This window comes from Camellia sinensis, chromosome 6, assembly GCF_055761805.1.
Source record: "Camellia sinensis isolate YWXY chromosome 6, ASM5576180v1, whole genome shotgun sequence".
NCBI classification, from domain to species: domain Eukaryota; kingdom Viridiplantae; phylum Streptophyta; class Magnoliopsida; order Ericales; family Theaceae; genus Camellia; species Camellia sinensis.
Window position 1 is genome coordinate 3,692,501 of NC_138966.1, and position 15,000 is coordinate 3,707,500.

Genomic DNA, 15,000 nt, shown 5'->3' on the forward strand with positions numbered 1-15,000 from the left:
GCATGCCATGCCACGGCCTCGGCCCGCATGACATGCCACGGCCTCGACCCGCATGCCTTGCTACGGCGTCGCCCAACATGCCATGCCACGGCCTCGGCCCGCATGCCATGCCACGGCCTCGACCCGCATGACAAGCCACGGCCTCAGACCGCATGCCTTGCTACGGCGTCGCCCAACATGCCATGCCACGGCCTCGGCCCGCATGCCACGGCACGGCCTCGGCCCGCATGCCTTGCTACGGCGTCGCCCAACATGCCATGCCACGGCCTCGGCCCGCATGCCATGCCACGGCCTCGGCCCGCATGACATGCCACGGCCTCGGACCGCATGCCTTGCTACGGCGTCGCCCAACATGCCATGCCACGGCCTCGGCCCGCATGCCACGGCACGGCCTCGGCCCGCATGCCTTGCTACGGCGTCGCCCAACATGCCATGCCACGGCCTCGGCCCGCATGCCATGCCACGGCCTCGGCCCGCATGCCATGCCACGGCCTCGGCCCGCATGACATGCCACGGCCTCGGACCGCATGCCTTGCTACGGCGTCGTCCAACATGCCATGCCACGGCCTCGGCCCGCATGCCATGCCACGGCCTCGGCCCGCATGCCTTGCTGCGGCGTTGCCCAACATGCCATGCCACGGCCTCGGCCCGCATGCCTTGCCACCGCGTTGCCCAGCATTCCATGCCACCGCGTTGCCCGGCGTGCCATGCCTTAGCCTTGGCCAACATGTCGAGCCACGGCCTCGGCCCGCATGCCATGCCATGCCACGGCCCGCATGTCTTGCCACGGCGTGGCCAAACATGCCATGCCACGGCCTCGGCCCGCATGACGTGCCACGGCCTCGGCCCGCATGACGTGCCACGGCCTCGGCCCGCATGACATGCCACAGCCTCGGCCCGCATGCCTTGCTACGGCGTCGCCCAACATGCCTTGCCACGGCCTCGGCCCGCATGCCATGCCACGGCCTCGGCCCGCATGACATGCCACGGCCTCGGCCAGCATGCCTTGCCACGACGCCGCCCAACTTGCCATGCCACGGCCTCGGCCCGCATGCCATGCCACGGCCTCGGCCCGCATGACATGCCACGGCCTCGGCCCGCATGCCTTGCTACGGCGTCGCCCAACATGCCATGCCACGGCCTCGGCCCGCATGCCATGCCACGGCCTCGGCCCGCATGACATGCCACGGCCTCGGACCGCATGCCTTGCTACGGCGTCGCCCAACATGCCATGCCACGGCCTCGGCCCGCATGCCACGGCACGGCCTCGGCCCGCATGCCTTGCTACGGCGTCGCCCAACATGCCATGCCACGGCCTCGGCCCGCATGCCATGCCACGGCCTCGGCCCGCATGACATGCCACGGCCTCGGACCGCATGCCTTGCTACGGCGTCGCCCAACATGCCATGCCACGGCCTCGGCCCGCACGCCACGGCACGGCCTCGGCCCGCATGCCTTGCTACGGCGTCGCCCAACATGCCATGCCACGGCCTCGGCCCGCATGCCATGCCACGGCCTCGGCCCGCATGACATGCCACGGCCTCGGACCGCATGCCTTGCTACGGCGTCGCCCAACATGCCATGCCACGGCCTCGGCCCGCATGCCATGCCACGGCCTCGGCCCGCATGACATGCCACGGCCTCGGACCGCATGCCTTGCTACGGCGTCGCCCAACATGCCATGCCACGGCCTCGGCCCGCATGCCATGCCACGGCCTCGGCCCGCATGACATGCCACGGCCTCGGCCCGCATGCCTTGCTACGGCGTCGCCCAACATGCCTTGCCACGGCCTCGGCCCGCATGCCATGCCACGGCCTCGGCCCGCATGCCTTGCCACGACGTCGCCCAACTTGCCATGCCACGGCCTCGGCCCGCATGCCATGCCACGGCCTCGGCGCGCATGACATGCCACGGCCTCGGCCCGCATGCCATGCTACGGCGTCGCCCAACATGCCATGCCACGGCCTCGGCCCGCATGCCATGCCACGGCCTCGGCCCGCATGCCATGCCACGGCCTCGGCCCGCATGACAGGCCACGGCCTCGGACCGCATGCCTTGCTACGGCGTCGCCCAACATGCCATGCCACGGCCTCGGCCCGCATGCCATGCCACGGCCTCGGCCCGCATGCCACGGCACGGCCTCGGCCCGCATGCCTTGCTACGGCGTCGCCCAACATGCCATGCCACGGCCTCGGCCCGCATGCCATGCCACGGCCTCGGCCCGCATGACATGCCACGGCCTCGGACCGCATGCCTTGCTACGGCGTCGCCCAACATGCCATGCCACAGCCTCGGCCCGCATGCCGTGCCACGGCCTCGGCCTCGGCCCGCATGCCTTGCTACGACGTTGGCCAACATGCCATGCCACGGCCCCGGCCCGCATGCCATGCCACCGCGTTGCCCGGCGTGCCATGCCTTAGCCTTGGCCAACATGTCGTGCCACGGCCTCGGCCCGCATGCCATGCCATGCCACGGCCCTCATGTCTTGCCACGGCGTTGCCAAACATGCCATGCCACGGCCTCGGCCCGCATGCCTTGCTACGGCGTCGCCCAACATGCCATGACATGCCACGGCCTCGGCCCGCATGCCTTGCTACGGCGTCGCCCAACATGCCATGCCACGGCCTCGGCCCGCATGCCATGCCACGGCCTCGGCCCGCATGCCTTGCGACGGCGTCGCCCAACATGCCATGCCACGGCCTCTGCCCGCATGCCATGCCACGGCCTCGGCCCGCGTGACATGCCACGGCCTCGGCCCGCATGCCTTGCCACGACGTCGCCCAACTTGCCATGCCACGGCCTCGGCCCGCATGCCATGCCACGGCCTCGGCTCGCATGACATGCCACGGCCTCGGCCCGCATGCCTTGCTACGGCGTCGCCCAACATGCCATGCCACGGCCTCGGCCCGCATGCCATGCCATGGCCTCGGCCCGCATGACATGCCACGGCCTCGGACCGCATGCCTTGCTACGGCGTCGCCCAACATGCCATGCCACGGCCCCGGCCCGCATGCCTTGCCACCGCGTTGCCCGGCGTGCCATGCCACCGCGTTGCCCGGCGTGCCATGCCTTAGCCTTGGCCAACATGTCGTGCCACGGCCTCGGCCCGCATGCCATGCCATGCCACGGCCCGCATGTCTTGCCACGGCGTTGCCAAACATGCCATGCCACGGCCTCGGCCCGCATGCCTTGCCACGGCCTCGGCCAACATGCCATGCCACGGCCTCGGCCCGCATGCCATGCCATGCCACGGCCCTCATGTCTTGCCACGGCGTTGCCAAACATGCCATGCCACGGCCTCGGCCCGCATGCCTTGCTACGGCGTCGCCCAACATGCCATGACATGCCACGGCCTCGGCCCGCATGCCTTGCTACGGCGTCGCCCAACATGCCATGCCACGGCCTCGGCCCGCATGCCATGCCACGGCCTCGGCCCGCATGCCTTGCGACGGCGTCGCCCAACATGCCATGCCACGGCCTCTGCCCGCATGCCATGCCACGGCCTCGGCCCGCGTGACATGCCACGGCCTCGGCCCGCATGCCTTGCCACGACGTCGCCCAACTTGCCATGCCACGGCCTCGGCCCGCATGCCATGCCACGGCCTCGGCTCGCATGACATGCCACGGCCTCGGCCCGCATGCCTTGCTACGGCGTCGCCCAACATGCCATGCCACGGCCTCGGCCCGCATGCCATGCCATGGCCTCGGCCCGCATGACATGCCACGGCCTCGGACCGCATGCCTTGCTACGGCGTCGCCCAACATGCCATGCCACGGCCCCGGCCCGCATGCCTTGCCACCGCGTTGCCCGGCGTGCCATGCCACCGCGTTGCCCGGCGTGCCATGCCTTAGCCTTGGCCAACATGTCGTGCCACGGCCTCGGCCCGCATGCCATGCCATGCCACGGCCCGCATGTCTTGCCACGGCGTTGCCAAACATGCCATGCCACGGCCTCGGCCCGCATGCCTTGCCACGGCCTCGGCCAACATGCCATGCCACGGCCTCGGCCCGCATGCCATGCCACGGCCTCGGCCCGCATGACATGCCACGGCCTCGGCCCGCATGCCTTGCTACGGCGTCGCCCAACATGCCATGCCACGGCCTCGGCCCGCATGACATGCCACGGCCTCGGCCCGCATGCCCTTCTACGGCGTTGCCCAACATGCCATGCCACGGCCTCGGCCCGCATGCCTTGCCACCGCGTTGCCCAGCATGCCATGCCAACGCGTTGCCCGGCGTGCCATGCCTTAGCCTTGGCCAACATGTCGTGCCACGGCCTCGGCCCGCATGCCATGCCACGGCCTCGGCCCGCATGTCTTGCCACGGCGTTGCCCAACATGCCATGCCACGGCCTCGGCCCCCATGCCTTGCCACCGCGCTGCCCAGCATGCCAATGCACCGCGTTGCCCGGCGTGCCATGCCTTAGCCTTGGCCAACATGCCACGCCACGGCCTCGGCCCGCATGGCTTGCCAGGGCGTTGCCCAACATGCCATGCCACGGCCTCGGCCCGCATGTCTTGCCACGGCGTTGCCCAACATGCCATGCCATGCCACGCCACGGCCTCGGCCCGCATGCCATGCCACGGCCTCGGCCCGCATGCCATGCCATGCCACGGCCTCGGCCCGCATGCCATGCCACGGCCTCGGCCAGCATGCCATGCCAAGGCCTCGGCCCGCATGCCTTGCCACGGCGTTGCCCAGCATGCCATGCCACCGCGTTGCCCAGCGGGCCGTGCCGCGGCCTCGGCCCGCATGCCTTGCGACTGCCTTGGCCAGCGTGCCATGCCACAGCGTGCCATGCCTTAGCCTTGGCCTACATGCCATGCCACTGCCTTGGCCAGCATGTCGTGCCACCGCCACGGCCAGCATGCCATGCCGGTCCGTTGCCCAGCATGCCACGGCCGTGGCGGCATGGCAAGCCACGGCCTCGGCCAGCATGCCATGCCACGGCCTCGGCCAGCATGCCATGGCACTGTCTTGGTCAGCATGCCATGCCATGGCACCGCCTTGTCCAGCACGCCGTGCCGCAGCGTTGGCCAGCATGCCTTGGCCGGCATGCCATGCCAATGCCTTGGGCCAACATGGCGTGCCACGGGCTGGGCCATGCCGGTCCGTTGCCCGGCATGCCACGGCCGTGGCGGCATGGCAAGCCACGGCCTCGGCCAGCATGCCATGCCCCGGCCTCGCCCAGCATGCCATGGCACGGTCTTGGTCAGCATGCCATGCCATGGCACCGCCTTGTGCAGCGTTGGCCAGCATGCCTTGGCCGGCATGCCATGCCAATGCCTTGGGCCAACATGGCGTGCCACGGGCTGGGCGAGCACGGCATGCCACGGGCTGGGCGAGCATGCCACGCCACGGCCTTGGCTAGCAGCAAGGCATGCCACGGCCTCGGCGAGCATGCCATGCCATGCCAAGGCCAAGGCCAAAGCCAAGGCCAAGGCAGTGGGCAAGGCCAAGTCCCTGTGCAAGGCATGGCCAAGGCCAAGGCAAAGGCCAAGGCCGCGGGCAAAGGCCAAGGCCAAGGCCAAGGCCATGGCGTGCCACCGCCTCGATCGATCTTTTTGAACATGATTCTTTTATAATCTTACCCAAACCGTGCAACACAATTAAAAATGCACTACAATCAATTTTAAATGTCATTCCCTATTTTTTTGCAATTTTTCTGGAGCTTTTCGAATTTTTAAAGCCCTTATTTGGCATAAAAAAATCAAAATAAAATAAAAAAAATGAAAAAAATAATTTAATAATTTCTATAATTACTAGTGAATCATCCTTTAATTATGGGAATTTTTCCATAATTTTTTGACTATTTTTATTAATTTTTATTATTTTTTAAGTATTAATATCGAAATAAATTAAAATAAAATATTTTCTGTAAAAAAATATTTTTTTTAATTTTTTTTATGGTGTATTAAATTATTTCCTACAACTTTCATGTTGAAAGTTTTGGCAAAAAACCATTACTTTTTAAAAAAACCCCATTATGACTCCTCGAACATGCTTGATGTTTCCTCCTGCCAGATTGAAAAGGGCTTAACAGGCTATTATAAGGGGGGGGCACCTCCCTTGCCCAGGGCAAGGCAGTGGCAGGTACGCCCCATGTTGGGCGCGGCCTGGGCTGCGGCCTTGGGTTACATGCACTGCGGCTCGACCGCGGCCTGGGCTGCGGCCTGGGGCGGCTCGGCCGCGGCCTTGGGCGGCCTGGACCGCGGCCTTGGGCGGCCTTGCGCGGCCTGGGCGCGGCCTTGGGCGGCCTGGGCGCGGCCTTGCGCGGCCTGGGCGCGGCCTTGGGCGGCCTGGGCGCGGCCTTGCGCGGCCTGGGCGCGGCCTTGGGCAGCATGGCGTGGCATGCGCGCGGGCGTGGGCGGCCTGGCATGCGCGCGGCATGGGCAGCACGGCATGGCATGCGCACGGCCTGGGCGGCCTGGCATGCAGCCGGCCTGGCATGCCCGCGGCGTGGGCAGCACGGCATGGCATGCGCACGACCTGGGCGGCCTGGCATGCAGCCGGCCTGGCATGCCCGCGGCGTGGGCAGCACGGCATGGCATGCGCACGGCCTGGGCGGCCTGGCATGCAGCCGGCCTGGGCAGCACGGCATGGCATGCGCACGGCCTGGGCGGCCTGGCATGCCCGCGGCGTGGGCAGCGTGGCCTGTGCGAATACCGCGCGCGTGGTCTTTTGACCACGGTGCGCGTGTTGCGCGCATGGTCGCGCACGCCTTTGCACGCCTTCGCACGCAACGCACGTCTAGTGATAAGAACCGCAGCCAAGGCAGCCCAGCCCCAAGGCCAAGGCCAGCAGCATGGCATGCCACGGCGAAGGCAGCCCAGCCAAAGCCAGCAGCATGCCATGCCAAGGCCAGCAGCATGCCATGCCACGGCCAAGGCAGGCCAGCCAAAGCCAGCAGCATGCCATGCCAAGGCCAAGGCCAGCAGCATGCCATGCCACGGCCAAGGCAGCCCAGCCAAAGCCAGCAGCATGCCAAGCCAAGGCCAAGGCCAGCAGCATGCCATGCCACGGCCAAGGCAGCCCAGCCAAAGCCAGCAGCATGCCATGCCAAGGCCTAGGCCAGCAGCATGCCATGCCACGGCCAAGGCAGGCAAGCCAAAGCCAGCAGCATGCCATGCCAAGGCCAAGGCCAGCAGCATGCCATGCCACGGCCAAGGCAGCCCAGCCAAAGCCAGCAGCATGCCATGCCAAGGCCTAGGCCAGCAGCATGCCATGCCACGGCCAAGGCAGGCCAGCCAAAGCCAGCAGCATGCCATGCCAAGGCCAAGGCCAGCAGCATGCCATGCCACGGCCAAGGCAGCCCAGCCAAAGCCAGCAGCATGCCATGCCAAGGCCTAGGCCAGCAGCATGCCATGCCACGGCCAAGGCAGGCGAGCCAAAGCCAGCAGCATGCCATGCCAAGGCCATGGCCAGCAGCATGCCATGCCACGGCCAAGGCAGCCCAGCCAAAGCCAGCAGCATGCCATGCCAAGGCCTAGGCCAGCAGCATGCCATGCCACGGCCAAGGCAGGCCAGCCAAAGCCAGCAGCATGCCATGCCAAGGCCATGGCCAGCAGCATGCCATGCCACGGCCAAGGCAGCCCAGCCAAAGCCAGCAGCATGCCATGCCAAGGCCAAGGCCAGCAGCATGCCATGCCACGGCCAAGGCAGCCCAGCCAAAGCCACCAGCATGCCATGCCAAGGCCTAGGCCAACAGCATGCCATGCCACGGCCAAGGCAGGCCAGCCAAAGCCAGCAGCATGCCATGCCAAGGCCAAGGCCAGCAGCATGCCATGCCACGGCCAAGGCAGCCCAGCCAAAGCCAGCAGCATGCCATGCCAAGGCCTAGGCCAGCAGCATGCCATGCCACGGCCAAGGCAGGCGAGCCAAAGCCAGCAGCATGCCATGCCAAGGCCATGGCCAGCAGCATGCCATGCCACGGCCAAGGCAGCCCAGCCAAAGCCAGCAGCATGCCATGCCAAGGCCAAGGCCAGCAGCATGCCATGCCACGGCCAAGGCAGCCCAGCCAAAGCCAACAGCATGCCATGCCAAGGCCTAGGCCAGCAGCATGCCATGCCACGGCCAAGGCAGGCCAGCCAAAGCCAGCAGCATGCCATGCCAAGGCCAAGGCCAGCAGCATGCCATGCCACGGCCAAGGCAGCCCAACCAAAGCCAGCAGCATGCCATGCCAAGGCCTAGGCCAGCAGCATGCCATGCCACGGCCAAGGCAGGCCAGCCAAAGCCAGCAGCATGCCATGCCAAGGCCTAGGCCACCAGCATGCCATGCCACGGCCAAGGCAGCCCAGCCAAAGCCAGCAGCATGCCATGCCAAGGCCAAGGCCAGCAGCATGCCATGCCACGGCCAAGGCAGCCCAGCCAAAGCCAGCAGCATGCCATGCCAAGGCCTAGGCCAGCAGCATGCCATGCCACGGCCAAGGCAGGCAAGCCAAAGCCAGCAGCATGCCATGCCAAGGCCATGGCCAGCAGCATGCCATGCCACGGCCAAGGCAGCCCAGCCAAAGCCAGCAGCATGCCATGCCAAGGCCAAGGCCAGCAGCATGCCATGCCACGGCCAAGGCAGCCCAGCCAAAGCCAGCAGCATGCCATGCCAAGGCCTAGGCCAGCAGCATGCCATGCCACGGCCAAGGCAGGCCAGCCAAAGCCAGCAGCATGCCATGCCAAGGCCTAGGCCACCAGCATGCCATGCCACGGCCAAGGCAGCCCAGCCAAAGCCAGCAGCATGCCATGCCATGGCCAAGGCCAGCAGCATGCCATGCCACGGCCAAGGCAGCCCAGCCAAAGCCAGCAGCATGCTATGCCAAGGCCTAGGCCAGCAGCATGCCATGCCATGCCAAGGCCAAGGCCAGCAGCATGCCATGCCAAGGCCAAGGCCAGCAGCATGCCATGCCACGGCCAAGGCAGCCCAGCCAAAGCCAGCAGCATGCCATGCCAAGGCCTAGGCCAGCAGCATGCCATGCCACGGCCAAGGCAGGCCAGCCAAAGCCAGCAGCATGCCATGCCAAGGCCAAGGCCAGCAGCATGCCATGCCACGGCCAAGGCAGCCCAACCAAAGCCAGCAGCATGCCATGCCAAGGCCTAGGCCAGCAGCATGCCATGCCACGGCCAAGGCAGCCCAGCCAAAGCCAGCAGCATGCCATGCCAAGGCCTAGGCCAGCAGCATGCCATGCCACGGCCAAGGCAGGCCAGCCAAAGCCAGCAGCATGCCATGCCAAGGCCAAGGCCAGCAGCATGCCATGCCACGGCCAAGGCAGCCCGACCAAAGCCAGCAGCATGCCATGCCAAGGCCTAGGCCAGCAGCATGCCATGCCACGGCCAAGGCAGGCCAGCCAAAGCCAGCAGCATGCCATGCCAAGGCCTAGGCCACCAGCATGCCATGCCACGGCCAAGGCAGCCCAGCCAAAGCCAGCAGCATGCCATGCCATGGCCAAGGCCAGCAGCATGCCATGCCACGGCCAAGGCAGCCCAGCCAAAGCCAGCAGCATGCCATGCCAAGGCCTAGGCCAGCAGCATGCCATGCCACGGCCAAGGCAGGCCAGCCAAAGCCAGCAGCATGCCATGCCAAGGCCTAGGCCAGCAGCATGCCATGCCACGGCCAAGGCAGCCCAGCCAAAGCCAGCAGCATGCCATATCACGGCCAAGGGCAGCAGCATGCCATGCCACGGCCAAGGCAGCCCAGCCAAAGCCAGCAGCATGCCATGCCATGGCCTAGGCCAGCAGCATGCCATGCCACGGCCAAGGCAGGCCAGCCAAAGCCAGCAGCATGCCATGCCAAGGCCAAGGCCAGCAGCATGCCATGCCACGGCCAAGGCAGGCCAGCCAAAGCCAGCAGCATGCCATGCCAAGGCCTAGGCCAGCAGCATGCCATGCCACGGCCAAGGCAGCCCAGCCAAAGCCAGCAGCATGCCATATCAAGGCCAAGGCCAGCAGCATGCCATGCCACGGCCAAGGCAGCCCAGCCAAAGCCAGCAGCATGCCATGCCATGGCCTAGGCCAGCAGCATGCCATGCCACGGCCAAGGCAGGCCAGCCAAAGCCAGCAGCATGCCATGCCAAGGCCTAGGCCAGCAGCATGCCATGCCACGGCCAAAACAGGCCAGCCAAAGCCAGCAGCATGCCATGCCAAGGCCTACGCCAGCAGCATGCCATGCCACGGCCAAGGCAGGCCAGCCAAAGCCAGCAGCATGCCATGCCAAGGCCAAGGCCAGCAGCATGCCATGCCACGGCCAAGGCAGCCCAGCCAAAGCCAGCAGCATGCCATGCCAAGGCCTAGGCCAGCAGCATGCCATGCCACGGCCAAGGCAGGCAAGCCAAAGCCAGCAGCATGCCATGCCAAGGCCATGGCCAGCAGCATGCCATGCCACGGCCAAGGCAGCCCAGCCAAAGCCAGCAGCATGCCATGCCAAGGCCAAGGCCAGCAGCATGCCATGCCACGGCCAAGGCAGCCCAGCCAAAGCCAGCAGCATGCCATGCCAAGGCCTAGGCCAGCAGCATGCCATGCCACGGCCAAGGCAGGCCAGCCAAAGCCAGCAGCATGCCATGCCAAGGCCAAGGCCAGCAGCATGCCATGCCACGGCCAAGGCAGCCCGACCAAAGCCAGCAGCATGCCATGCCAAGGCCTAGGCCAGCAGCATGCCATGCCACGGCCAAGGCAGGCCAGCCAAAGCCAGCAGCATGCCATGCCAAGGCCTAGGCCACCAGCATGCCATGCCACGGCCAAGGCAGCCCAGCCAAAGCCAGCAGCATGCCATGCCATGGCCAAGGCCAGCAGCATGCCATGCCACGGCCAAGGCAGCCCAGCCAAAGCCAGCAGCATGCCATGCCAAGGCCTAGGCCAGCAGCATGCCATGCCACGGCCAAGGCAGGCCAGCCAAAGCCAGCAGCATGCCATGCCAAGGCCTAGGCCAGCAGCATGCCATGCCACGGCCAAGGCAGCCCAGCCAAAGCCAGCAGCATGCCATATCACGGCCAAGGGCAGCAGCATGCCATGCCACGGCCAAGGCAGCCCAGCCAAAGCCAGCAGCATGCCATGCCATGGCCTAGGCCAGCAGCATGCCATGCCACGGCCAAGGCAGGCCAGCCAAAGCCAGCAGCATGCCATGCCAAGGCCAAGGCCAGCAGCATGCCATGCCACGGCCAAGGCAGGCCAGCCAAAGCCAGCAGCATGCCATGCCAAGGCCTAGGCCAGCAGCATGCCATGCCACGGCCAAGGCAGCCCAGCCAAAGCCAGCAGCATGCCATATCAAGGCCAAGGCCAGCAGCATGCCATGCCACGGCCAAGGCAGCCCAGCCAAAGCCAGCAGCATGCCATGCCATGGCCTAGGCCAGCAGCATGCCATGCCAAGGCCTAGGCCAGCAGCATGCCATGCCACGGCCAAAACAGGCCAGCCAAAGCCAGCAGCATGCCATGCCAAGGCCTACGCCAGCAGCATGCCATGCCACGGCCAAGGCAGGCCAGCCAAAGCCAGCAGCATGCCATGCCAAGGCCAAGGCCAGCAGCATGCCATGCCACGGCCAAGGCAGGCCTGCCAAAGCCAGCAGCATGCCATGCCAAGGCCTAGGCCAGCAGCATGCCATGCCACGGCCAAGGCAGGCCAGCCAAAGCGAGCAGCATGCCATGCCAAGGCCAAGGCCAGCAGCATGCCATGCCACGGCCAAGGCAGCCCAACCAAAGCCAGCAGCATGCCATGCCAAGGCTTAGGCCAGCAGCATGCCATGCCACGGCCAAGGCAGGCCAGCCAAAGCCAGCAGCATGCCATGCCAAGGCCTAGGCCACCAGCATGCCATGCCACGGCCAAGGCAGCCCAGCCAAAGCCAGCAGCATGCCATGCCAAGGCCAAGGCCAGCAGCATGCCATGCCACGGCCAAGGCAGCCCAGCCAAAGCCAGCAGCATGCCATGCGAAGGCCTAGGCCAGCAGCATGCCATGCCACGGCCAACGCAGGCCAGCCAAAGCCAGCAGCAGGCCATGCCAAGGCCTAGGCCAGCAGCATGCCATGCCACGGCCAAGGCAGCCCAGCCAAAGCCAGCAGCATGCCATATCAAGGCCAAGGGCAGCAGCATGCCATGCCACGGCCAAGGCAGCCCAGCCAAAGCCAGCAGCATGCCATGCCATGGCCTAGGCCAGCAGCATGCCATGCCACGGCCAAGGCAGGCCAGCCAAAGCCAGCAGCATGCCATGCCAAGGCCAAGGCAGCCCAGCCAAAGCCAGCAGCATGCCATGCCAAGGCCTAGGCCAGCAGCATGCCATGCCACGGCCAAGGCAGCCCAGCCAAAGCCAGCAGCATGCCATATCAAGGCCAAGGCCAGCAGCATGCCATGCCACGGCCAAGGCAGCCCAGCCAAAGCCAGCAGCATGCCATGCCATGCCTAGGCCAGCAGCATGCCATGCCACGGCCAAGGCAGGCCAGCCAAAGCCAGCAGCATGCCATGCCAAGGCCTAGGCCAGCAGCATGCCATGCCACGGCCAAGGCAGGCCAGCCAAAGCCAGCAGCATGCCATGCCAAGGCCAAGGCCAGCAGCATGCCATGCCACGGCCAAGGCAGGCCAGCCAAAGCCAGCAGCATGCCATGCCAAGGCCAAGGCCAGCAGCATGCCATGCCACGGCCAAGGCTGCCAGCCAAAGCCAGCAGCATGCCATGCCAAGGCCTAGGCCAGCAGCATGCCATGCTACGGCCAAGGCAGCCCAGCCAAAGCCAGCAGCATGCCATGGCAAGGCCTAGGCCAGCAGCATGCCATGCCACGGCCAAGGCAGCCCAGCCAAAGCCAGCAGCATGCCATGCCACGGCCAAGGCAGCCCAGCCAAAGCCAGCAGCATGCCATGCCAAGGCCAAGGCCAAGGCCAGCAGCATGCCATGCCACGGCCAAGGCCAAGGCCAAGGCAGCCCATCCGAAGCCAGCAACATTCCATGGCAAGGCCAACGCAGCCCAGCCAAAGCCGGCGGCATGCCATGCCAAGGCCAAGGCCAGCCGCATGTCTTGCCACGGCCTTGTCCCGCAGCGTGGCGTGCCTTGGCCTTGGGCTAGAACATCGCATGCCACGCCCTTGGCAAGCAATCCTGTCCCTCGTGTAATTGCCATTTGGTTTGGCTTTGACTTACGTATATGTTGCCCTGCGAAATGCTTGTCCCTCGGGTAATAGCCGGTTTGGTTGCCTTTGACTTGCGAACACGTTGCTAGTGCTTTCCCCAGTGGAAGCTTGTTGGGAAAAGTATGTCCCTCGGAAGTTGCCTGTTGCGTTTGTTATTTGCATTCGAGCTATCCGATGCTTGCTGGGTTTCTCTAAGAGTTTTTGCACGTTCGTCGGGCTTTTTAATTATTTATTTACTCATAAAAATTATAATAAAATAAATTAAAAATAAAAAAATAATTAAAAAAATTACTATAATTACTAGTGCCTCATCTTATAATTGTTGGAATTTTTCTAGAATTTTTTGAGTATTTTTAGTAATTTTTATTATTTTTTAAGTATTAAAATTGAAATAAATTAAAATAAAATATTCCGGTGGCCAAATATTTTTTTATAATTTTTTTTATGGTGTATTAAATTATTTCATACAACTTTCATGTTGAAAGTTTTGGCAAAAAACCATTACTTTTTAAAAAAACCCCATTATGACTCCTCGAACATGCTTGATGTTTCCTCCTGCCAGATTGAAAAGGGCTTAACAGGCTATTATAAGGGGGGGGCACCTCCCTTAAGGCTGGCCAGCATGGCCAGGCCACAGGCCACGCCTATGCCTAGGCGGGCGCTTGGCACATGCCATCGCTTGGCTTGTGGCATTGGCTTGTGGCATCGAAACTACATAGCCAAGCACGGGATGCGTCGAGTGGCGGCCCGCGGCGGTGGCGGTGGCACGTTGGCCTAGGGCAGCATGCCATGCCACAGCCTTGGCCAGCAACATGGCATGCCAAAGCCTTGGCCAGCAGCATGCCATGCCCTGGCCTTGGCAAGCATGTCATGCCACGGCCTTGGCCAGCAGCATGCCATGCCACGACCTTGGCCAGCAGCATGCCATGCCCCGGCCTTGGCCAGCATGTCATGCCACGGCCTTGGCCAGCAGCATGCCATGCCACAGCCTTGGCCAGCAGCATGCCATGCCACAGCCTTGGCCAGCAACATGGCATGCCAAAGCCTTGGCCAGCAGCACGCCATGCCCCGGCCTTGGCAACCTTGCCAAGCCACGGCCATGGCCAGCAGCGTGCTATGCCCCGGCCTTGGCCAGCAGCGTGCCATGCCACGACCTTGGCCAGCAGCTTGCCATGCCCCGGCCTTGGCCAGCATGTCATGCCACGGCCTTGGCCAGCAGCATGCCATGCCACGGCCTTGGCCAGCAACATGGCATGCCGCGGCCTTGGCCGGCAGCATGGCAAGCCCAAGCCTTGGTCAGCAGCAGCATGCCATGCCAACGCCTTGGCCAGCAGCATGCCTTGCCACGGCCTCGGCCATCAGCATGCCTTGCCACGGCCTCGGCCATCAGCATGCCTTGCCACGGCCTTGTCCAGCAGCATGGCATGCCCGGCCTTGGCCAGCAGCATGTCATGCCACGGCCTTGGCAAGCATGCCAAGCCACGGCCTTGGCAAGCATGCCATGTCCCTCGGGTAATTGTACAAGTTGCCTTGCGAAATGCATGTCCCTCGGTTAAATTGCCATTTGGTTGGCTTTGGCGTGCGAACGAGTTGCCTGTGCTTTCCTTGTGGAAGCTTGTTGCGAGAAGTATGTCCCTCGAAAGTTGCCTGTTGCGTTTGTTATTTGCATTCGCGCTAACCGGTGCTTGCTCGGCCTCTCTAAATGTTTTCGTGCGTTCGTCGGGCTTCTTGGTCCTTCGGGGGGTGATTCGTTTTGGGGGGCTGGTGCACAGTGTACGTCGTGGCGCGTGAGTTGTGTTCGGTTTGTGCGAGTTGGACGGATCCCTGCCTGTGCAGCGAACTCCACTGGTGCATTCCTCCATGTCCCTCGGGTTGTCTTCGACTCGCCTTCGGGTTGCTTGC